The 26,221-nt window shown below is 36.8% G+C and overlaps 1 non-coding gene across 1 annotated transcript; it reads left to right on the forward strand.

Moving 5' to 3' along the window:
• Positions 1-3,937: 3,937 nt before the first annotated feature.
• Positions 3,938-4,041, forward strand: LOC122691014. The gene has a single exon (XR_006340264.1). It is a non-coding gene; the product is annotated as a U6 spliceosomal RNA (small nuclear RNA).
• The last annotated feature ends 22,180 nt before the right edge of the window (positions 4,042-26,221 follow it).

The following is a 26,221-nucleotide window of genomic DNA, read 5'->3' on the forward strand; positions in this document are numbered from 1 at the left end:
TTAGTAGCTGTCAATTCATAGCCATGAAATAGACTTTTAGTGCAATTTTTAATTTACTTTTAGTAAACATTTCTCAATACATTTAACAAAGGCCTACATACTGTACTGGGGCTGTTCAAGAGAATAAAAGTAAAAAAGATCACTGGGCTCCATTCCAAATCCTCCCAGATGAAAATAGGGAGGAAATAAAAAATTGTATTGTTAACAAACCCCCCAGGTGACTTTTTTTTTTTTGTATACTAAACTCTGGTAACCAATACCAAAGAATAACAAAAATGCTAGGTCATCCCTCCACCTCTGCTATAAAATGGAAGTCTTCCTCAAAATCTGTTTTTCCTCCTGTGGTTTCTATCTTGTTGAATGGCACCTCCCTTCACTCAAACCCTAACTCTAAATCCTGAGAGTCACCGTTAATATCACCCACTCCCTCACTTCTGTATGCAATCAATTACCAAACTCTAGATGTGCTAGTCTTAATATCTCAGCTATTCCCCAAGCTCTCCAGCTATTGCCCTTGTTCCTGTCCTCATCATTCTTGCAAATATTTTAACTGCTTGCTTCCAGTTTTACTATTCTAGATATCTTTTTTTTTTTTTTTTTTTTACAATATTGTAGTGGTTTTTGCCATACACTGACATGAATCAGCCATGGATTTACATGAGTTCCCCATCCCGATCCCCCCCTCCCAGTTTTACTATTCTAATATCTGCCCTTTGCATTGCTGCTAAGTCAAGACTTTTCAACCTTGACTGAATCTTGGAATCACCTGAGTAATTTTAAAAGCTGGATACCATTTTTAATGATTTTAATATGCACCTCAAGTTGTGAACAATAGAATTAGATCTTTCAAAACATAAGTTTAATCAAGCATATGTAGCTGCAGCAAAATGTCTCTCACAGTGTGGTATAAGAAAACCACGGTCCTCAGAATCATCTGCATAACTTATTAAATATGTGGATTCCTGGACCTTTCCCCAGACCTCTAAAACTGAGCAAAGATATTTGAATTTTACATGAACAGCTTCAGATTATGTACTAATTTTTGAGAAGTGTTTATCTATAGGTTAAAATCTAAACCCCATATTCATTCTGTGAAGCAAACTTTTGTAGATCATTCTTTTCACACTTTTTAGTTACATCCAACTATCTTCTCCATTAACCCTCCTTACCTATTTGTAGTTTTCTAGATGTATCAGTTTATCAGGCATTATCTTGACTTTTTTTTACACACTTGCAAGCCCATATTGTCTCACCATCTGCTTGACAAATAATTACTGAAATTTTAAGGAAAATTCCTCTGAAAGCCTTTTGTGACCTCTTTCATCCTAACAGAATGAAACACCATTTTTCCTTAAACTTACATGGTACCTAATACCTATTTTTATCACAGCACTAGTAACAGTTTAGAACTATTGTCTCCTTTGAAAGTCAAAATTGTAAGTACTTCTTCAGTGTTCACTATGTTCCAGACACCGTTCTACAGTGCTGTATATGAGTTTACCTATATACAGTGTTTACAACCCTGTGAGATAGGTGCTATAATCATACTTATTTTATGAATAAGGAAAATGAATTGTCAAGTAGAAATTTTCAAAAAGCTACAGAGTTAATAAGTGATAAATCTAGATTTTTGACCCATTACATAGGTGAGGCAAAAGGCCCTGTTTTAATGGAGAAGAAAAGGATCTAAAAGGAGAGAAAACAGCAAAAAGTGAGTCTGTAGTGTGTGTCCCTATAAAATAAGTCTCACATATTGGCCCTCCTTATGGTCAAAATGACCAGAGAGATGGGAAATAGAGTCCTTAAAAATACCACCTAGGTTTAGGGGATCCAGAAAAGAGAAAAGAGTGGTACCTCTTGTTTCTAAAGTCAAGCCAGGGCCTCTCATTGCATCAAAACTGAGAAGTTGAAATTCTTAAGCAAGGGTCTAGGATAATGGGGCTGAGGGCAGCCTGATAAAGCCTTAATCCTCCATTACAGTGAGTGAAATAACATCCCAAACTTTCCCATGCCTCTTATGGGAATAAACAAAGACCAACCAAGTGAAAACAATTAAAGCTTATTTAATCAAATATTGCTATAATAAGTAGTCACCATCACTTACATTTTTCAAAACCTCAAAGGCAGGCAAAGGAGTAAGAAATCTTTATAATGGAAAAAATGAAGGCTTCACATATGCCCTGATTGGAAACTATTGGCAAGGGGAAGCTGAAGCAGACTAACTAGAAGCAGGGCATATTAGGTTTAATCTGTTAGGGAAGCATATTCTGTTTCCGTCACTTAGTCCTAACTTGTAAGCAGAACCAAAAATTAGGGAAGCTGGCAGTTGTTGATCGTGTTCTGGCTGTTTTGAACTTATTGCTACAGGAGGTTGTTTGGCTTCCTGTGCAGTTTACTGCAAAGGTTGTGGTTTGGCTTCCTGAGTTAGCTGTTGCAGGTTATTGGTTTGAGTTCTGTTTTCATATAAGAACTGGCCTTTGTCTATTTGTATATTCAGTTTCATATTCCACTCTAAGAGAGGATCAAAGGTGGTTGAGGGTGAGCCAGAAGATTATAGAAACCTTCAAGCTCATGAAATGGATGATGGGAGACTTTTATGAAACTGGTGATCAGAGAATAGAGGGAGATAAATATATCATCGACCATTTAAAATCAGTTTTTCCTTTAAAACAGGGAAAATGCCTATCATATGCAAACATTTTGCCCCCTTTAACCCCTTATTCCCCCATCTTTCAGGCAGAGAATAAGAAAACTCAGGAGGATTGACATCCAGCATAACAACATTAACTTGAGCTGCCCAAAGGACTATTAATCTGGGGAGTATAAAAAGTTTACTGACTTTGCAGATACAATACCCTGACAGTCATCCACTGAGAAGGCATTTTTCTCATCTCCCCTTCAAAATTCCCTGTAATGGATTGACTGGTAGCCTCTGAAAATATATGTATGCATCCTAATCCTTAGAATTTATTAATACTAGCTTATTTTGAAAAGGGGTCTTTGCAAATGTAGGAATCTTAAGATAAGGAAATCACCCTGAATTATCCATTTGGGTCCTAAATGTAATGACAATAATCCTTATTAGAGTGATATTATAGAAAGAAGAGAAGGCACCATGACCTCTGAGAGAGAGACTGGAGTGATATGACCTCTTGCCAAAGAATGTCTGGAAACAATTGAGGCTGAAGAGGCAAATAATGGTTTCTCCCCAAGAGACTCCAGAGGGAATGCAGACTTACTAACATGTTTATTTCAAACTTTTGACCTCAGGGTTGTGAGAACTTAAACATCTGTTATTTTAAGCCACTCATTTTGTGGTAATTTGTTACGGAAGTCAAAGGAAACTCATATTATGCCCCATGTGCAATTTCCCAAAATTAAGACAAAAGAGAATAAAAACTTCTAGAGACATGAGTAAAGTCAAAAGAGGAAGAGGTTTCCCATTATACCATTAGAGGATGAACACCGGGATGCCCCTAAATTCACAGTATAAATGAGAAAGCTAGTAGAATAAAGCAAGAGTCATTCCCAAGCCCCAAATAACTTTTATAAACTCTGTAATGCTGATAGTTTGAAAAGGCAAATGGCTACACAATGAAATTAACATAGTCGTATGATACCAGCATTTCTGAAAAATGAAATAAAACACAAGAAAATGCTATAGTATATGGCATATATTTTTTAAAAGTTTTAAACTCAGAACTCACTCAGGATACAAAAGCAGTGAGCACTGCTTCAAAACTTTGCAAGGTGAATTAACCAACAGTCACCTGGGGCAAAAATTATAATTAAGACATTGCCTAAAGCTTGTGAGGAATACCTGAAGGATGAGTTTCCTAATTTGGGGGAATTAGGGCATTCAAATGTACCCATGTATACTAGTGTATTTAGAAAGTCAAACAATGCCAAGGACAAACATGAAAAATTATACTGTTCAGTGCTCACTTCGGCAGCACATATACTAAAATTGAAACGATACAGAGATTAGCATGGCCCCTGCACAAGGATGACACACAAATTCGTGAAGCGTTCCATGTTTAAAAAAAAGAAAAAAAAAGAAAAAGAAAAATTATACTGTTCAGTGATTGGAAGAATTAATATTGTTAAAATGATCATACTACTAAAAGCAATCTACAGATTCAATGCAATCCCTATCAAAATATGACAGGCAATTTTCACAGAACTAGAACAAAAAAATTCTAAAATATCTATGGAAATGAAAAGGCCCCAAAGAGCTGAAACAATTTTGAGAAAGAGAAACAGAGCTGGAGGAATCACACTCTATGACTTCAGACTGAAAATACAAAGCTTTAGTAATCAAAACATTATGGTACTGGCACAAAAACAGACACATGGATCAACAGAACAGAACAGACAGCCCAAAATAAGCCCATACACTTATAGTCAATTGATCTACAACAAAGGAAGCAAATTATACAATGAAGAAAAGACAGACTCTTCAATAAGGGGTATTGTGAAAACTGGACAGCTACATGTAAAAGAATGAAATTAGAACATTTCTCATACTATATACAAAAATAAACTCAAATGCATTAAAGACATAAACATTATATCAGAAACCATAAAACTCTTAGAAGCAAACATATACAGATCACTCTTTTTCATAAAACATAGTAATTTTTTTGGATCTATCTATCTAAAGCTAAAGGAATGAAACCAGAAATAAACAAAGGGGACTTAATTAAACTTAAAATATTTTGCCCAGCAAAGGAAGCCATTGATAAAATGAAAAGAAAATTTATTGAATAGGAGAAAATATTTATTAATGATATGACCAATAATGGATTAATGTCCAAAATATATAAACAGTTCATACAAGTCAACTTTTAAAAAATAACAATAACAAACAACTCAATCAAAAACCAGGCAGAAGATCTAAACAGACATTTTCCAAAGAAGCCGTACAGATGGACAACAAGCACATGAAAAGAGGCTCAACATCGTGAATTATAAGAGAAATGGAAGTAAAACCAAAATGAGATACTACCTCACACTGTCAGACTGGCTGTCACCAAAAAGACCACAAAATTTTTAGTGAGGATGTGGGGACAGGGAACTCTCATACATTGTTAATTTTTAACTGATGCTGCCGCTATGGAAAATAGCATGGAACTTCCTACAGAAACTAAAAAGAGAACTAACATAAGACCCTTTGACTGTGTAGATCACGATGAACTACACCTTACCTGTCTCCTGAGAAACCTATATAAGGATCAATAAACAACAGTTAGAATTGGACATGGAAAAACTGAGTGATTCAAAATTGGGAAAAAGTACAAGGCTATATATTGTCACCCTGCTTATTTAAATTATAAGTAGTGTGTGTGTGCTCGGTCACTCAGTCATGTCTTACTTTTTGCAACTCCCTGGACTGTAGCCCACCAGGCTCCTCTCTCCATGGAATTTTCCAGTTAAGAATACTAGAGTGGACCCAGAGGGATCAGGTAGAGAGGGAGGTGGGAGGGGGGATCGGGACGGGGAATACATGCAAATCCATGGCTTATTCATGTCAATGTACGACAAAAACCACTACAATATTGTAAAGTAATTAGCCTCCAACTAATAAAAATAAATGAAAAAAAAAAAAAAAAAAGAATACTAGAGTGGGCTGCCATTGTCTACTACAAGGAATCTTTCCGACCCAGGGATTGTATCCATGTCTCTTGCATCTCCTGCAAGATTCTTTAGGCAGCTAGATTCTTTACCACTGTGCCACCTAGGGAAGCCCTATATGCAGAATACATCGTGCAAAATGCTGGGCTGGATGAATCACAAGCTGGAATCAAAATTGCCAAAGAAATACCAACAACCTCAGATATACAGATGATACCACTCTAATGGCAGAAAGTGAAGAGGAACTAAAGAGCCTCTTGATGAGGGTGAAAGTGGAGACTGAAAAAGTTGGCTTGAAACGCCACAATAAAAATTAAGATTATGGCATCTGGTCCCATCACCTCATGGCAAACGGAAGAGGAATAAGTGTAAGCAGGGACAGATTTTATTTTCTTGGGCTCCAAAATCACTGTGGATGGTGACTCCAGCCATGCAATTAAAAGACACTTGCTCTTTGGAAGGAAAGCTATTACAAATCTAGACAGTATATTGAAAAGCAGAGACATCACTTTGCCAACAAACGTCCATATAGTCAAAGCTATGTTTTTTCCAGTATTCATGTATGGATGTGAGAGCTGAACCACAAAGAAGTCTGAGTGCTGGAGAACTGACACTTTCAAATCATGGTGCAAGAGAAGACTCTTGAGAGTCCCTTGGGCTGCAATGAGTTCAAATCAGTCCTGAATATTCATTTGAAGGACTATTTGCTGAAGTTGAAGCCTCAATACATTGGTTACCTGATGTGAAGAGCCAACTCATTGGAAAAGACCCTGATGCTGGGAAAGATTGAAGGCAAAACGAGAAGGGGGTGGCAGAGGATGAGATGGTTAGATAGCATCATGGACTCAATGGACATGAATTCTGGGAAACTCCAGGAGATAGGTGAAGAGTCAAACACGACTTAGCGACTGAACACATGACACAGCAATTTCACTTCTGAGTATACAACCAAAAGAAAAAAAAAAAAAAAACATTAAAAACAAAACAAAACTCACCCATTCAAAAAGATACATGCACTCCAATGTTCATAGCAGCATTATTTATGATTGCCGAGATAAGGAAGCAAGTTGTGTCCATCAACATAGAAATATATATATATATGTGTGTGTGTGTGTGTCTGTATATATGTATATGTATATGTTTATATGTGTGTGTGTATGTATGTATGTATGTGTATATTATATATATACACATACATACATATATATATATGTATGTATGTATATATATATACATATATATATAATTTAATTATATATATGTTATATATATATTATATAATTATAATTTATAATTATATATAATTTATAATTTATATAATTTATAATTATATAAATATATATTATATAATTAATATATATATATATTACTCAGTCACAGACTTTCTCCGTAGCTCAGCTGGTAAAGAATCCACCTGCAATGCAGGAATGCAGGAGACCCCAGTTCGATTCTAGGGTCAAGATTCCTGGGTTGGGAAGGTGCACTGGAGAAGGGATAGGCTACCCATTCCAGTATTCTTGGGCTTCCCTGGTGGTTCAGATGATAAAGGATCCTCATGCAATGTGGTAGACCTGGGTTTGATCCCTGGGTTGGGAATATACCCTGGAGAAGGGAAAGGCTACCCACTCCAGTATTCTGGCCTGGAGAATTCCATGGGGTTATAGTATAGTCCACGGTATAGTCCATGGTATAGTCCATGGGGTTGCAAAGTGTTGGACACAGCTGAGCAACTTTCACTTTCACTTTTCGTTATTCAGCCATAAAAAGAATGGAATTTTTCCATTTGCAACAAACATCATGGGTGGATTTAGAGCACATTATGCTAAATGAAATGTCAGACAAAGAAAGACAGTTACTGTATGACATCACTTAAATATGGAATATCACAAAAACAAAACAAACCAATGAATATAACAAAACAGAAACTGACTTATGGATAGAGAACAAATTAGTGGTTACCAGTGGGGATAGGGAAAATGAGAGGGGAATTTTTGGAGTAAGGGATTAAAAGGTACAGACTGTTATGTATAAAATAAAGTACAAAGATAAATTGTATAATGAGAAATATAACCAATATTTCATAATACCTATAAATGCAGTATAACCTTTAAAATCCACTGGAAAAAAAAATAAATAAAGGAAAAAAAAATTGTGAATCACTATATTCTACACCTGTAGCTTATACAGTTTTTGTTCATTGACTATATCTCAATTTAAAAAAAATTAAAAGAAGCCAGAAAATTGTAAAAATAAAAACACCTTTGCCAGATAAACAAATGCTGAGGGTATTTGTTACCACTAGACCAAGTAGAGCTACCACACAAGAAATGTTAAAGAAGTGCATTTAAGATAAAATGAAAGGACACTAAACAATAATTCAAAGACATAAAAAGATGCATAGAATTAAAGAATTGGTAACTACACAAATAAATATAAATGCCAGTTTTAATTTTGTTTGTAATTCTTTTTTTAATTCCTATATGAATGAAAAGATAATGCATAAAAATAATAAATCTGCATTATTGGTTACATAATGTATAAAGATGTATTTGTGATAAAAACAAAAGTTTTTGGAAAAATATGTATAAGTAAAATTTTTATATATTGTTTTAGACAAGGTTGTATCAACATTATAAATTTATAATATTAATTGCAACTTCTATGATAACCACAAAGAAAATATCTTTTAAAAATACACAAAGAGAAATAAGAAGGGAGTCAAAACTCCCTACAATAAGCTACAGAAAAAAAAAAAAAAACCTAAATACAAATGATGGCAGTAATGGGAGAGATGAAGGACAGAAATGGTACGTCATATCAAAACAAATACCAAATAACGCTCCTACTTATTAGTAATTGCCTCAAATGTAACTTCAACTAAAAGGCATATTTTGAAAGATGGATTTAATAACATGGTCTAGCTATATGTTGTCTATAAGAAATTCACTTTAGATCCCAAAACACAAACAGGTTAAAACTGAAATGATGGGGGGAAGGTCCTAAGATGGTGGAGGAATAGGATGGGGAGACCACTTTCTCCCCCACAAATTCATTGAAAGAACATTTGAACGCTGAGCAAATTCCACAAAACAACTTCTGAATGCTGGCAGAGGACATCAGGCACCCAGAAAGGCAGCCCATTGTCTTTGAAAGGTGGTAGGACAAAATATAAAAGATAAAAAGAAAGACAAACGAGATAGGGGTCGGGATCCGTCCAGAGAATGGAGGAGAAGTTTCCAAACACCAGGAAACACTCTCACCGGCCGGTCTGTGGGGAGTTTTGGAATCTCAGAGGGCAACATAACAAGGAGGAAAAATAAATAAATAAATAAAACTCACAGATTACATGCCTAACGTCAACTCCTAGCTCTCGCATCTCCCACCAGTAACTGGGGGCTGAACAGGGAGGCGCAGGCTGCATTGCTTAGGGTAAGGACCAGGCCTGAATGCCCTGAGGACAATCAGAGGGAACTAATGTGAGATAGCAACCCAAACTGTCGGATAGCCAGAGAGAGAGAGAGAGAAATAAGAAAGAGAGAGAGAGAAATAAGAAAGAGAGAGAGAGAGAAATAAGAAAGAGAGAGAGAGAGAGAACTATCCTGTAAAAAGCCCTAAACTAAGGCATTGCCAGACATGCTCACAGAACAAAGAACTGAGTGAATACCAGAGGAGAGCTAGCTGGCTGTGGACCGGCCCATCCCCTGCCAGAGACAGGGAGGCAGGCGGGGGGCAACCAGAGCTGGAAAGGGACAATCTTGGCCCCAGAGAGGCATCCTCTATCAAACTGTAAGCAGACTCCCAGTCGCTAACCAAGACTTCTTGGGATTCTGGACGGTTGACATCCGCCTGGAGGGTCACAGATAGAGATCAGCTCCCCAGAAGAGACACAAGGCACAGCTGAGATGGGCGCGCCTGCTGCCATCCAGGAAACTGAGCCGCTGGGACCACGGAGGTGATAAGATGCACTCCCAACCTGGGGAGACTGCGCTCACCAAGCACCTTGTTGTCTGAGGTGCTCAGACCTGGAAAGGGCACAAAAATCAAGCCCAACAGAGTCTGCGCCTGTGTGGAGGACCCAAGAACCTGAACCTGAGCAGCTTAGACCTAGGAAGTGCATGTAACCCAGGGCCCGCCTCAGACAGTTCCTCGGCAGAGCAACCTAGATCCTGAGAAGTGTAGACTGGGAAAGTGCACATGCCATGAGTGGGGGCAAACCCAGTGCAGCTGACACACTGCAAGCACTCCCCACACACTCCAGTGATATATGTTTGCAGTGTTCCTCCCTACCCACAGCATGACTGAACAAGTGAGCCTAAATAAATGACTGCCTTCGCCTAAATAAATGACTGCCTTCGCCCACATGTGTCACGGGGGAAATTAGACACTGAAGAACCAGCTAACAGAAGAAGCTAAAATAAACAAAGTGAACCTCTTTAGAAGTGACAGGAGCAACAGATTAAAACCCCATAGCTAACACCGACTACATTGGAAGGGGCATATATATTTTGAGAATTATAGGCAGGATCAAAAACTATCTGATATTGAACTGACCCCACACTGCCCACAACAGCTCCAGAGAAATTACTCAGTTCAGTTCAGTTCAGTCGCTCAGTCGTGTCCGACTTTTTGCGACCCCAGGAATCACAGCACGCCAGGCCTCCATGTCCGTCACAAACTCTGGGAGTCAACCCAAAATCACGGCCATCGAGTCGGTGATGCCATAGAGCCATCTCATCCTCCGTGGTCCCCTTCTCCTCCCTCCCCCAGTCCCTCCCAGCATCAGGGTTGTTTCCAAAGAGTCAACTCTTCGCATGAGGTGGCCAAAGTATTAGACTTTCAACTTCAGCATCAATCCTTCCAATGAACACCCAGGACTTATCTCCTTTAGGATGGACTGGTTGGATCTCCTTGCAGTCCAAGGGACTCTAAAGAATCTTCTCCAATACCATAGTTCAAAAGCATCAATTTTTCAGTGCTCAGCTTTCTTCACAATCCAAATCTCACATCCATACATGACCACTAGAAAAACCACAGCCTTGATCAGACGGACCTTTGTTGGCAAAGTAATGTCTCTGCTTTTTAATATGCTATCTAGGTTGGTCGTAACTTTCCTTCCAAGGAGTAAGCGTCTTTTAATTGCATGGCTGCAGTCACCATCTGCAGTGATTTTGGAGCCCCCAAAAATAGTCTGACCCTGTTTCCACTGTTTCCCCATCTATTTCCCATGAAGTGACGGGACCAGATGCCATGATCTTAGTTTTCTGAATGTTGAGCTTTAAGCCAACTTTTTCACTCTCTTCTTTCACTTTCATCAAGAGGCTTTTTAGTTCATCTTCACTTTCTGCCATAAGGGTGGTGTCATCTGCATATCTGAGGTTATAGATATTTCTCTCGGCAATCTTGATTCCAGCTTATGCTTCTTCCAGCCCAGCGTTTCTCCTGATGTACTCTGCATATAAGTTAAACAAGCAGGGTGACAATATAAAGCCTTGACGTACTCCTTTTCCTATTTGGAACCAGTCTGTTTGTCCATGTCCCATCCTAACTGTTGCTTCCTGACCTGCATATAGGTTTCTCAAGAGGCAGGTCAGGTGGTCTGGTATTCCCATCTCCTTCAGAATTTTCCACAGTTTATTGTGATCCACACAGTCAAAGGCTTTGGCGTAGTCAATAAAGCAGAAATAGATGGTTTCATGGAACTCTCTTGCTTTTTCAATGATCCAGCGGATGTTGGCAATTTGATCTCTGGTTTCTCTGCCTTTTCTAAAACCAGCTTGAACATCTGGAAGTTCTCGGTTCACATATTGCTGAAGCCTGGCTTGGAGAATTTTGGGCATTACCTCACTAGCGTGTGAAATGAGTGCAATTGTGTGGTAGTTTGAGCATTCTTTGTGGTTGACTTTCTTAGGGATTGGAATAAAAACTGACCTTTTCCAGTCCTGTGGCCACTGCTGAGTTTTCCAAATTTGCTGGCATATTGAGTACAGCACTTTCACAGCATCATCTTTCAGGATTTGAAATAGCTCAACTGGAATTCCATCATCTCCCTTAGCTTTGTTGATAGTGATGCTTCCAAAGGCCCACTTGACTTCACATTCCAGGATGTCTGGCTCTAGGTGAGTGATCCCACCTTTGTGATTATCTGGCTCATGAAGATCTTTTTTGTACAGTTCTTCTGTGTATTCTTGCCACCTCTTCTTAATATCTTTTGTTTCTGTTAGGTCCATACCACTCTGTCCTTTATTGATCCCATTTTTGCATGAAATATTCCCTTGGTATCTCTAATTTTCTTGAAGAAATCTCTAGTCTTTCCCATTCTGTTGTTTTCCTCTGTTTCTTTGCATTGATCACTGAGGAAAGCTTTCTTATCTCTCCTGGCTATTCTTTGGAATTCTGCATTCAAATGGGAATATCTTTCCTTTTCTCCTTTGCTTTTTGCTTCTCTTATTTTCACAGCTATTTGTAAGGCCTCCTCAGACAACCATTTTGCCTTTTTGCATTTCTTTTCCATGGGGATGGTCTTGATCCCTGTCTCCTGTACAATGTCAGGAACCTCCGTCTGTAGTTCATCAGGCTTTCTGTCTATCAGATCTAGTCCCTTAAATCTATTTCTCACTTCCACTGTATAGTCATAAGGGATTTGATTTAGGCCATACCTGAATAGTCTAGTGGTTTTCCCTACTGTCTTCCATTTAAGTCTGAATTTTGCAATAAGGAGTTCATGATCTGAGCCACTATCAGCTCCCGGTCTTGTTTTTGCTGACTGTATAGAGCTTCTCCATCTTTGGCTGCAAAGAATATAATCAATCTGATTTCCGTGTTGACCATCTGGTGATGTCCATATGTAGAGTCTTCTCTTGTGTTGTTGGAAGAGGGTGTTTGCTATGACCAGTGTGTTCTCTTGGCAAAGCTCTATTAGCCTTTGCCCTGTTTCATTCCATACTCCAAGGTCAAATTTGCCTGTTACTCCAGGTGTTTCTTGACTTCCTACTTTTGCATTCCAGTTCCCTATAATGAAAAGGACATCCTTTCTGGGTGTTAGTTCTAAAGGTCTTGTAGGTATTCATAGAATTGTTCAACTTCATCTTCAGTGTTACTGGTTGGGGCATAGGCCTGGATTACCGTGATATTGAATTGTTTGCCTTGGAAATGAAGAGAGATCATTCTGTCGTTTTTTAGATTGCATCCAAGTACTGCATTTTGGACTGCATTTTAGATATATATTAACTATTATCATTTTTAAAATATTTTTTAAAATGTTTTAAATTTTAAGTCCTCTACTACTCCTTCAGTTTTCATTTTTATAACCTACTACTACCTTGCAAAAAAAAAAAAAAGACCCTATTTTTTAAGCAAACTTCATACATATATATAATTTTGTTACTTTGTTTTGTTTTATTAATATTGTATTTTTGAGAGTTTAACCTCTACTCTAGATTTTTAATCTTTGTTTTTTGGTATTTGTTGTCAATTTTGTACCTTTAAAAACCCAGTCTTCAGTACTCATTTTTACTCGGGAGTGTGATTACTGGCTTGATTGCTCTCTCCCCTTTTTGACTCTCTTTTCTCCACCAGGTCACCTCTTTCTCCTCCCTCACCAACTCTGTGAATCTCTTTGTGTGTTCTGGGCTGTGGGGAACACTTAGGGAACGGATTACTGGCTGGATCTATCTCTCTCCTTTTGATTCCCCCCTTTCCTCTCATGGTCACCTCTGTCTCCTTCCTCCCTTTTCTCTTTTCTGTGTAAATCTGTGAACATCTCTGAGGGTTCCACACTGTGGAGAGCACATAGGGAAGTGATTACTGGCTAGCTTGTTCTCTCCCTTTTTGATTCCTCCTCTTTTCCTCCTGGTCACCTGTATCTCCCTCCTTCCTCTTCTCTTCTCCATGTAACTCTATGAACCTCTCCGAGTGTCCCTCACTGTGGAGAATCTTTTCATCATTAACCTAGATATTTTATCATCTGTTCTGTATAGATGGAGAAGTCTTGAGGCTAATGTAAGAATAAGACTGAAAACCAGAGGAAGAATCTTAAGCCCAAAACCTGAGAACAGCAGAGAACTCCTGTCTCCAGGGCACATTAATCAATAAGAGCTCATCCAAAAGCCTCCATACCTACACTGAAACCAAGCTCCATCCAAGTGCCAACAAATTCCAGAGAAAGACACACCACAAAAATTCTCCATCAACACAGGAACATAGCCCTGAGCTTCAATACACAGGATGCCCAAAGTCATACCAAACCCATAGACATCTCAAGACTCACTACTGGACACTTCATTGCACTCCAGAGAGAAGAAATACAGCTCCACCCACTAAAACACTGACGCAAGCTTCCCTAACCAGGAAACCTTGACAAGCCACCCATCCAACCCTACCGACAGCAAGGAACCTCTACAATAAAGAGGAACCACAAACTGCCAGAATACAGAAAGGCCACCACAAACACAGCAATATAAACAAGACAAAAAGGTAGAGAAATACTCAGCACATAAAGGAGCATGATAAAGGCTCACCAAAACAAACAAAAGAGGAGGAGACAAGGAGTCTACCTGAAAAATAATTCAGAATACTGATAGTAAAAATGATCCAAAATCTTGAAAACAAAGTGGAGTTACAGATAAATATCCTGGAGACAAGGATTGAGAAGATGCAAGGCATGTTTAAGAAGAACCTAGAAGAAATAAAACAGAGTCAATCAATAATGAATAATGTAATAAATGAGATAAAAAACACTCTGGAGGGAACCAAGAGTAGAATAATGGAGGCAGAAGATAGAATGAGTGAGGTTGAAGATAGAATGATAGAAATAAATGAAGCAGAGAGGAAAAAAGAATTAAGAAAACAAAATGAGGACAACCTCAGAGACCTCTGGGACGATGTTAAATGCCCCAACATTCGAACCATAGGAGTCCCAGGAGAAGACAAAAAGAAAGGCCATGAGAAAATACTTGAGGAGATAATAGTTGAAAACTTCCCTAAAATGGGGAAGGAAATAGTCACCCAAGACCAAGAAAAGCCGAGAGTCCCAAACAGGATGAATCCAAGGCAAAACACCCAAAGACATATATTAATCAAATTAACAAAGATCAAACACAAAGAACAAATATTAAAAGCAGCAAGGTAAAAACAACAAATAATACACAAGGGAATTTTCATAAGAATAACAGCTGATCTTTCATTAGAAACTCTTCAGGCCAGAAGGGAATGGCAAGACATACTTAAAGTGATGAAAGAGAAAAACCTACAACCCAGATTACTGTACCAAACAAGGATTTCATTCAAATATGAAGGAGAACTCAAAAGCTTTACAGACAATAAAAAGCTGAGAGAATTCAGCACCACCAAACCAGCCCTCCAACAAATGCTAAAGATCTTCTCTAGACAGAAACACAGAAAAGGTGTATGAACTCTAGCCCAAAATAACGAGCTAAATGGCAATGGGGTCATACTTGTCAATATTTACCTTAAATGTAAATGGGTTGAATATCCCAACCAAAAGACAAAGACTGGCTGAATGGATACAAAAACAAGATCCCTATATATGCTGTCTACAAGAGACCCACCTCAAAACAAGGGACACATACAGACTGAAAGCGAAGGGCTGGAAAAAGATATTTCACACAAATGGAGACCAAAATAAAGCAGGAGCAGCAATATTCATATCAGATAAAATAGACTTTAAAATAAAGGCTGTGAAAAGAGAAAAAGAAGGACACTACATAATGATCAAAGGATCAATCCAAGAAGAAGATATAACAATTATATGCACCCAACATAGGAGCACCACAATATGTAAGGCAAATGCTAACAAGTATGAAAAGGGGACATTAACAATAACACAATAATATGGGAGATTTAATACTGAACTCACACCTATGGGTAGATCCACTAAAGAGAAAATTAACAAGGAAACACAAACAGAATCCAAAAACATATTAAAAAGATCATACATCATGACCAAGTGGGCTTTATCCCAGGGATGCAAGGATTCTTCAATATCCGCAAATCAATCAATGTAATATACCATATTAACAAATTGAAATATAAAAACCATATGATTATCTTAATAGATGCAGAGAAACCCTTTGACAAAATTCAACATCCATGTATAAAAAAAAAAAAAAAAAAAAAAAAAAAAAACCTCCAGAAAGCAGGCACAGAAGGAACATACCTCAACATAATAAAAGCTATATATGACAATCCCTTATAACACATTATCTTGAATGGTGAAAAATTGAAAGCATTTCACCTAAAGTCAGGAATAAGACAAGAGTGCCCACTCTCACCACTACTATTCAACATAGTTTTGGAAGTTTTGGCCACAGCAATCAGATCAGAAAAAGAAATAAAAGGAATTCAGATTGAAAAGAAGAAGCAAATCTCTCACTGTTGGCACATGACATGATCCTCTACATAGAATACCCTAAAGACTCCACCGGAAAATTACTAGAGCTAATCAATGAATATAGTAAAATTGCAGGATATAAAAGTAACACACATAAATTTCTTCCATTGCTATACACTCACAATGAGAAAACAGAAAGAGAAATTAAGGAAACAATACCATTCATCATTGCAATGAAAAGAATAACATGCTTAGGAATATATCTACCTAAAGAAACAAAAGACCTATATATAGAAAACTATAAAACACTGGTGAAAGAAATCAAGGAGGGCACAAATAGATGGAAAAATATACCATGTTCATGGATTGGAAAAATCAATATAGTGAAAACGAGTATACTATCCAAAGTAATCTACATATTCAATGCAATCCCTATCAAGCTATCAACGGTATTCTTCACAGAACTAGGACAAATAATTTCACAATTTTTATGGAAATACAGAAAACCTCGAATAGCCAAAAAATTCTTGAGAAAGAAGGATGGACCTGTTGGAATCAACCACCTGACTTCAGGCTCTACTACAAAGCCACAGTCATCAAGACAGCGTGGTACTGGCACAAAGACAGAAATATAGATCAATGGAACAAAATAGAAAGCCCAGAGATAAATTCATACACTTATGGACACCTTATCTTTGACAAAGGAGGCAAGAATATACAATCGAGAAAAGATGATCTCTTTAACAAGTGGTGCTGGGAAAACTGGTCAACCACTTGTAAAAGAATAAAACTAGAACACTTTCTAACCCCATGCACAAAAATGAACTCAAAATGGATTAAAGATCTAAACCTAAAACCATAAATTATAAAACTCCTTGAGGAAAACATAGGCAAAACACTCTCTGACATAAATCACAGCAGGCTCCTCTATGACCCACCTCCCAGAGTAACAGAAATAAAAGCAAAAATAAACAAAGGTGACCTAATTAAACTTAAAAGCTTTTGCACAACGAAGGAAACTATAATCAAGGTGAAAAGGCAGCCTTCAGAATGGGAGAAAATAATAGCAAATGAAGCAACTGACAAAGGATTAATCTCAAAAGTATACAAGCAACTCCTGCAGCTCAATTCCAGAACAATAAGCAACCCAGTCAAAAAGTGGGCCAAAGAACTAAATAGACATTTCTCTGAAGAGACCTACAGATGGCTAACAAACACATGAAAAGATGCTCAACATCACTCATTATCAGAGAAATGCAAATCAAAACCACAATGAGGTACCAACTCATGCCGGTCAGAATGGCTGCTATCCAAAAGCATACAAACAATAAATGCTGGAGAGGGTGTGGAAAAAAGGGATCCTTCTTACATTGTTGGTGGAAATGCAAACTAGAACAGCCACTATAGAGAACAGTGTGGAGATTCCTTTAAAAACTGGAAATAGAACTGCCATATGACTCAGCAATTCCACCGCTGGGCATACACACTGAGGAAACCAGAATTGAAAGAGACACGTGTTCCCCAATGTTCATTGCAGCATTGATTATAAAAGCCAGAACATGGAAGCAACCTAGATGTCCATCAGTAGACGAATGGATAAGTAAGCTGTGGTACATATACCCAATGAAATATTCAGTTCAGTAGCTCAGTCATGTCTGACTCTTTGCGACCCCATGAATCGCAGCATGCCAGGCCTTCCTGTCCTGCACCAACTCCCGGAGTTTACTCAAACTCATGTCCATCAAGTCAGTGATGCCATCCAGCCATCTCATCCTTTGTTGTCCTCTTTTCCTCCTGCCCCCAATCCCTCCCAAGATTAGGGTCTTTTCCAATGAGTCAACTCTTTGTATGAGATGGCCAAAGTATTGGAGTTTCAACTTCAGCATCAGTCCTTCCAATAAACACCCAGGACTGATCTCCTTTAGGATGGACTGGTTGGATCTCCTTGCATTCCAAGGGACTCTCAAGAGTCTTCTCCAACACCACAGTTCAAAAGCATCAATTTTTCGGCTCTCAGCTTTCTTCATATTCCAACTCTCACATCCATACATGACCACTGAGAAAACCATAGCCTTGACTAGATGGACCTTTGTTGGCAAAGTAATGTCTCTGCTTTTTAATATGCTATCTAGGTTGGTCATAACTTTCCTTCCAAGGAGTAAGCGTCTTTTAATTGCATGGCTGCAGTCACCATCTGCAGTGATTTTGGAGCCCCCAAAAATAAAGTCTGACACTGCTTCCACTGTTTTCCCTTCTATTTGCCATGAAGTGATGGGACCAGATACCATGATCTTAGTTTTCTGAATGTTGAGCTTTAAGCCAACTTTTTCACTCTCTTCTTTCACTTTCATCAAGAGGCTTTTTAGTTCATCTTCACTTTCTGCCATAAGGGTGGTGTCATCTGCATATCTGAGGTTATAGATATTTCTCTCGGCAATCTTGATTCCAGCTTATGCTTCTTCCAGCCCAGCGTTTCTCCTGATGTACTCTGCATATAAGTTAAACAAGCAGGGTGACAATATAAAGCCTTGACGTACTCCTTTTCCTATTTGGAACCAGTCTGTTTGTCCATGTCCCATCCTAACTGTTGCTTCCTGACCTGCATATAGGTTTCTCAAGAGGCAGGTCAGGTGGTCTGGTATTCCCATCTCTCAGAATTTCCAGTTAATTTTGATCCACACAGTCAAAGGCTTTGACATAGTCAATAAAGCAGAAATAGATGTTTTTCTGGAACTCTCTTGCTTTTTCGATGATCCAGCAGATATTGGCAATTTGATCTCTGGTTCCTCTGCCTTTTCTAAAACCACCTTGAACATCTGGAAGTTCACGGTTCATGTATTGCTGAAGCCTGGCTTGGAGAAGTTTGAGCATTACTTTACTAGGGTGTGAGATGAAATATTACTTAGCCATTAAAAATAATACATTTGAATCAGTTCTAATGAGGTGGATGAAACTGGAGCCTATTATATAGTGTGAATTAAGCCAAAAAGAGAAACACCAATACAGTATACTAACGTATGTATGTGGAATTTAGAAAGATGGTAATGATAACACTATATGTGAGACAGCAGAAGAGACACAGATGTATTTAACAGACTTTTGAACTCTGTGGGAGAAGGCGAGGGTGGGATAATTTGAGAGCATAGCACTGAAACATGTGTATTATCACATGTGAAACAGATCGTCAGCCCAGGTTTGATGCATGAGACAGGGTGTTCAGGGATGGTGCACTGGGATGATCCAGAGGGATGGGATGGGGAAGGAAGTGGGAGGAGGATTCAGGATGGAGAACATATGTACACTCATGGCTGATTCATGTCAGTATATGGCAAAACCACTTCAATATTGTAAAGTAATTAGCCTCCAATTAAAAAAAATAAATTTATATTAAAAGAAATAAAAAACTGTTAATGCATAGAATGGAATATTATTTAACCTTAAAGAGGAAGGGAGGACATTCTGACACATGCTGCAAGAATAACAAAACAAAACAAAAAACTGAAATATATAAATAGTATCCCATGCAAATAATAATAAAAATAGAGCTGGATTATCTATAATAACATCAAATAAAATAAACTTTAAGTCAAGTACTATTATAAGAAGCAAAAAAAGACATTAAACATAAGTAAAAGGGTGAATGTATCAAAAAGATTTGACCATATGCATACACAAGAAACAATGGAGCCTTAAAATATATAAAACAAATGTTGATACTGTAGGGAGATAATTCTATGATAAGAGCTGGAGATATCAATGCTCCAGTTTCAAAACAGATGTAACATGTATTCAGAAAATCAATAATGAAATAGGGAACTTGAAAAAACAATATGACCTAAGCATATAAATTATAGGACTCCACCCAACAGCAGCAGAATACACCTTCTTCTTGAGAGTGCATGGACTATTCTCTAGGCCAGACCAGATAGGAAAAATGTAAAACAATAAAGGGCACCAATGGAACTAAAGGTTGGTTCTTTGAAAAAACCAACAAAATTTATAAAACTGTAGCTATGCTGACAAAAAAGAAAAGAAAAAAGTAGAAGTCTCAAAATATTAAAATAAGGAATGCAGACATTACTATTAATCTCAGAGAAGTTGAAAAAATGAGAATACTATCAATGATTTTAGATCAACAAATTAGGTAATCTAAATGAAGTGAAAAAAAAAATCTGAGAAATATGCAAACAACTAAAACTGACTCAAGAAGAAATTGAAAATCTGGAAAGGACTAAGAGATTAAACCTGTCATCAAAATCCTCCAAACAAAGAAAAGTCCAACACCAGACAATTTTAATGGTAAATTTTGACAAACATTTGGGAAAAAAAAAAAAACTTAACAGCAATCTTTCCCAAACTCCTCTGAAAAATAGAGAAAGATGAAATGTTTTCTAACTCATTCTATGAAGCCAGCATACCCTCATACCAAAGCCAGATTACAATATTGCAAGAAAGAACAATTACTATTATCTTTTATGAATATCCATGTAAAAATATTCACCAAATTGCTTGTAAACTGAATGCAACAGCATATTAAAATGATTATATACCACAAACAAGCAAGACTTATCCTACAAATATGAGTGGTTCAATATAAAATCAATTATTTCAATATATTACATTAATGGAAGCAAAAGCACATAATCATCTCAATTGAATTTAAAAAAAATGGCAAAATCAAATACTGTTTCATGATTAAAAAAATCAGAAAACTAGGATTAGAAGGAAATTTATCCAACATGATAAAGGGAATTTATATAAACAACAACACAGCTAACATCAGTATAAATTGGTAGAGGACTGAGACCTTTGCCCCTAAGATCAGGAACAAGACAAAGATGGCTGCTTTCCCCACTGCTATTCAACACTTTTACTGGAAGTTCCAGCCATAAAAATTAGGTAAGTTAACGAAATAAAAGACATCCAATGTGTAAGGATGAAGCTAAACTATGTGAATGAAGCTAAACTATCACTATCCACAGATAATGTGATTTCATATATAGAAAATTTCAAAGAATCCATAAAGAAGCAACTAGAGCTTAAATTAATTCAGCAAAGTTTCAGGGTAAAAGATTAACCCAAAAAGCAGTTTCTCTCTCTACAAGAGTGATGAAAAATCTGAAAATAAAATTTAAGAAATCAATTCCATTTGAATTGAACTGGGGTCTCCTGCATTGCAGATGGATTCGTTACCAGCTGAGCTACTAGGGAAGACAACCCAGAGATCAAACCCATGTCTCTATATTGCAGGTGAATTCTTTACCAGCTGAGCCACCAGGGAGGCCCAAGAATACTGGACTGGGTAGCCTATCCCTTCACGAGGGGATCTTCCCGACCCAAGAATCCCGACCCTAGAATTGAACCAGGATTTCCTGCATTACAGGTGGATTCTTTACCTAACATCCAAAAGAATAAAATAACTAAGCATAAATGTTACCAAGGAGGTGAAATACTTACACACTGAAAACTGCCAATTATTCATGAAGGAAATTAAAGACCTAAATAAATGGAAAGACATCCTGTGTTCATGGGATGGAAGACTTGATAATGTTAAAATGACAATACTATACTCAGATAAATCTACAGATTCAATGTAACCTATATCACTATTCCAACAGCCTTTTCTTGGAGAAACGGGCAAATAGATCCTCAAATTCATATGGAACCGCAAGGAGTCCCACATAGCCAAAACAATCTTGAAAAATAACAAAATTGGAAACTCAAGGTTCTCAATTTCAAAACTTACTACAAAGTTACATTAATCAAAATGGTGTGATACTGGCTGAAAGATAGACATATAGACCAATGTAATTAAATTGAAATCCCAGAAATAAACATATACACCTATGATCAATTAATTTTTGATGATGGTACCATGACTATTCAATGGGGAAATAATAGTCTCTCCAAGAAACTGTGAAGATACACTTGACTATCTACATGGAAAATTATTAATATGGACCCTTACTTAAAACCATACACAGAAATTAATTGAAAATTACTTAAATACATAAATGCAAGAGTAGACATTATGAACCTCTCAGAAATAAGCGTAGAGGTAAATCTTTGTATCTTGTGGATTAGGTAGTGGTTTCCTGCACTAAAAGTGCAAGCAATGAAAGATAAAAATAGATAACTAGACTTCATCAAAATTAAAAATATTTCTGCCTCAAAGGTAACTAGCAAGAAAGTGAAGAAACAGCATACAGAATGGGAGAAAATATCTGTAAATCATGTATCTGACAAGGGTGGAGTATCCAGAATATATAAATAACTCACAACTCAAAAACAAAGAGACAAACAATCCATTTAAAATGGACAAGGACTTGACTAGACATTTCTCCAAAGAAAATATACAAATGAACAACACACACACAAAGATGTTCAACATCATTAATCATTTGGGAAATGGAAATCAAAACCATAATGAGATACCAGCCCACACCTCTTAGGATGGCTATTTTCAAAACAAAAAAGCCAAACAGATATTAACAAGTGTTGAAGAGGATGTAGAAAAATTGGAACCAGGTGCACCACTGGTGGAAATGCAAAATTGTGTAGCCATGTTGGAAAAGAGTTGAATAGTTCCTCAAAAAATTAAAGACAAAGCTACCATATGACCCTACACATATACTCCTAGATATATATATACATGTACTCACGTGTTCATTGCAGCACTAATCATAATAGCCTAAGGTGACCACAGCCCAAATGTCCATTAACAGATGAGTAGTTGAATTGGTGTATAATACATAATCATATTCAGCATAAATGATTAAAGTACTGATATCTGCTACATAATGAATAAACCTCCAAAACATTATGCTAAGTGAAAGAAGCCAGACACAAAAGGTCATGAATAGGATGATTTCATTTATATGAAATATCAAGAATAGATAAATCCATAAAGACAGAATGCAGATTGTTGGTTGCCTAGTGCTTGAGGGAGTGGGAATGGGGAGAAATTGCCCAATGGACAAAGGGATTTCATTCGGTCATGCAAACAAATGAACAAAAAACTGCAGTGTTAACTCCTGTCTGAGCTTCTAGACACCAATCGGCTCTACAGATTCCAGACTTTCCAGTCATCATTACTGTGTGGATTAATTCTTTATAATAATTTGTGTACATTTATAATTCACATATAAAATATTTCCTATATATATATATAGGAATTTGTAAAATTTATCTTCTAGTTATAAAGATTTATGGACAAATTGATTATATGTATATAAATGTGTATATAGACAGATAGGTGTAGACAGAGATGTATACACAAACAGATGCATATTCATTTATTTACTATCATAATGATGCATCTGTCACTGGAGATCATAACCAACAAAATTGGAAAGACATTATTATAATGGATTGAAATAGATGACTCAAACCTATATTAGGGCTTTTTTATATTCTTATTTAAAAAATACATTCATTAAAATAAAAAATACATTCATTCAGGCTCCATGTGTGAGAGAGACTGGATTGTTCTGGGTCTCTTCTTTCTATGACAGAGTTGTAATGTGGGGATAAGACTGTATTTCAAGTCAGTTTTTAAAAAAATTGAAGTACTGTGCACAACGTACTGTAAGTAACCAAGATATATTTCAATAATTTTACCTTACTTATATAGAGATAGTCTTCTATAGAAACACTGATATGATTTAATCATCTAATATGAAGTCTATTTATTAAGTCAAGTACATTATAAAGGTTAGTCATTAATAATCTGTTCTATACATTTAGTTCATGTGCATAATTTGGGAGATATTTGATGCATCAGTCTATGAGCCTTTGTGTTAAGAAAAGATGTATAATATCTGTGATGTGGAAATATATCTAAAGTATGAATACATAAAATTAATAATCCCTTGTTCCTCTAGTGCAATGGCTTTCGAAGTATTCTTGGTAGAGCCTGAGAAATTCCCTAGAATTATTTGATGTTTGGCAGAGTGCAGGGGTAGAAAATAGAGCCAGCCAGACTCATGCTCCCCCAAATACACATAATAAAAACACACACTCATTTTAATCAGAAAATCTTCATTCACATGTCTTCCATTTGGGTTATCTACATCATGTTTTCCTTAAAGAAAAAGATGTACAGATCAGGTTTAAAAAGCCTTAAGTAGTGATTGCTTTGTAGCCAGCAGAACTAATCAGCATTGGAAACTGAAATGCATGTTTTTGAAAAAATCTTGAAGTATGCACTTTATAATAGTATTGTTTGTCATGTCACTTTTTTAAAGATGGCTCTAAGAGATGCATAGTAAAAACATCACTGGGTTGGGTAAGAAGTCCTAGACTCAACTTATTCGTGATTTGCAAGTTACCAACTTTGCATCCTAGGGTAAATCAACTGATCTTTCTGGATTTCAGTTTCCTTTTTGGTAAAATGCGGTTGACTTAGATTAAAGTATCAAACAGGTTTTAATCTTGTGCAAAATCTGGTGACTGTTGTTGCCTTTCTAAAGTAATGTGTTTAGAAGTATTCTGAGGCTCAATAGGAAAGATCTCTGTAATCCTTTAACAGTACCTTCCACGAACAAGCAAATGGGTCAAGAAAGCTTTTGGGCAATTGAACACTCCTGGGCTAGGCGATCTCTTAAAATCTTTTCTAATCTTAAGGAGTGTAACATCTAGAAAAACAAGTAAGAAGCACATCAACTAAAATGCAAAGCACATGAATAAATGACAAAATGCAAAAAATTTTCTATATATATATATATAACTCTGCTGTACACATGAGACTAATGCAACATTGTAAATCAATTATAGTCCAATAATTTTTTTAAAAATAAATTTAAAATGGAATAAATTTCTGAGCAGATTGACAATCAAATGACATGAATGGGACAAAGAGGGAAGGATGAATATGTGGAACACAGGACTTTTAAGGCAGTGAAACTACTATGTTACTGTAATGTACTGTTAAATTATAATGCTGTAATGGATATATTATGCATTTGTCAAAATCCATAGAACTGTAAAACACAAAGAATGAAGCCTAATGTAAATTATGAGCTTTAGTAGATAATAATTTATCAATATTGGTTAATCAATTATAACAAAATATATTCCATTAATGCACGATGTTAATAATACTGGAAATTGGGGGATGAGGAAAAGTATATGAGAACTTTCTGTGCTTTATGTTCAATTTTTCTTGAAACTTCTTAAATAAAACTGCTCTAAAAAGTAATCTAATTAGTTAATTTTTAAAGTGAGAAATATTACATTGACCACTTATTATAAAAGCAGACTCCCAAATAATGACAATAGGGGAAGTTTCAAAGAAGAATAAAAATAAAGACTTGCCTACTTCTCCAGCTGCTTCTTCCCTAGCTTCTTTCCAAATCCTAGCTGGATTTAGAAAAGACAGAGGAACTAGAGATCAAATTGCCAAAATCTGTTGGATCATCCAAAAAGCAAGAGAGCTCCAGAAAAAAACATCTACTTTTGCTTTATTGACTACGCCAAAGCCTTTGATTGGGTGGATCACAACAGACTGTGGAAAATTCTTAAAGAGATGGGAATATCAGACCACAATACCCGCCTCCTTAGAAATCTGTTTGCAGGTCAAGAAGCAAAAGTTAAAACTGGACATGGAACACCAGACTGGGTCCAGATCAGGCAAGGAGTATGTCAAGGCTGTATATTGTCACCCTACTTATTCAACTTGTATGCAGAGTACATCATGCAAAATGCTGGGCTGGATGAAGCACAAGCTGGAATCAAAATTACCAGGAGAAATATCAATAACCTCAGATACACAGATGATACAACCCTTATGGCAGAAAGAGAAAAACTAAAGAGCCTCTTGATTAAAGTGAAAGAGAAGAGTGGGAAAGTTGACTTAAAACTCAACAGTCACAAATCTAAGATCATGGCATCCAATCCCATCACGTCATGGCAAATAGATGGGGAAACAATGGAAGCAATGACAGACTATTTTGAGGGGCTCCAAAATCACTGCAGATGGTGGTTGCAGCCATGAAATTAAAAGACGCTTGCTCCTTGGAAGAAAAGCTATGACCAACCTCGACGGCATATTAAAAAGCAGAGACATTACTTTGTCAACAAAGGTCCATCTAGTCAAAGCTATGTTTGTTTGTTTTTTTTTTTTCCAGTAATCATGTATGGATGTGAAAGTTGGACCATAAAGAAACCTGAGTGCCAAAGAATTGATGCTTTTGAACTGTGGTGTTGGAGAAGGCTCTTGAGAGTCCCTTGGACTGCAAA

Source organism: Cervus elaphus, chromosome X (assembly GCF_910594005.1).
Source record: "Cervus elaphus chromosome X, mCerEla1.1, whole genome shotgun sequence".
NCBI classification, from domain to species: domain Eukaryota; kingdom Metazoa; phylum Chordata; class Mammalia; order Artiodactyla; family Cervidae; genus Cervus; species Cervus elaphus.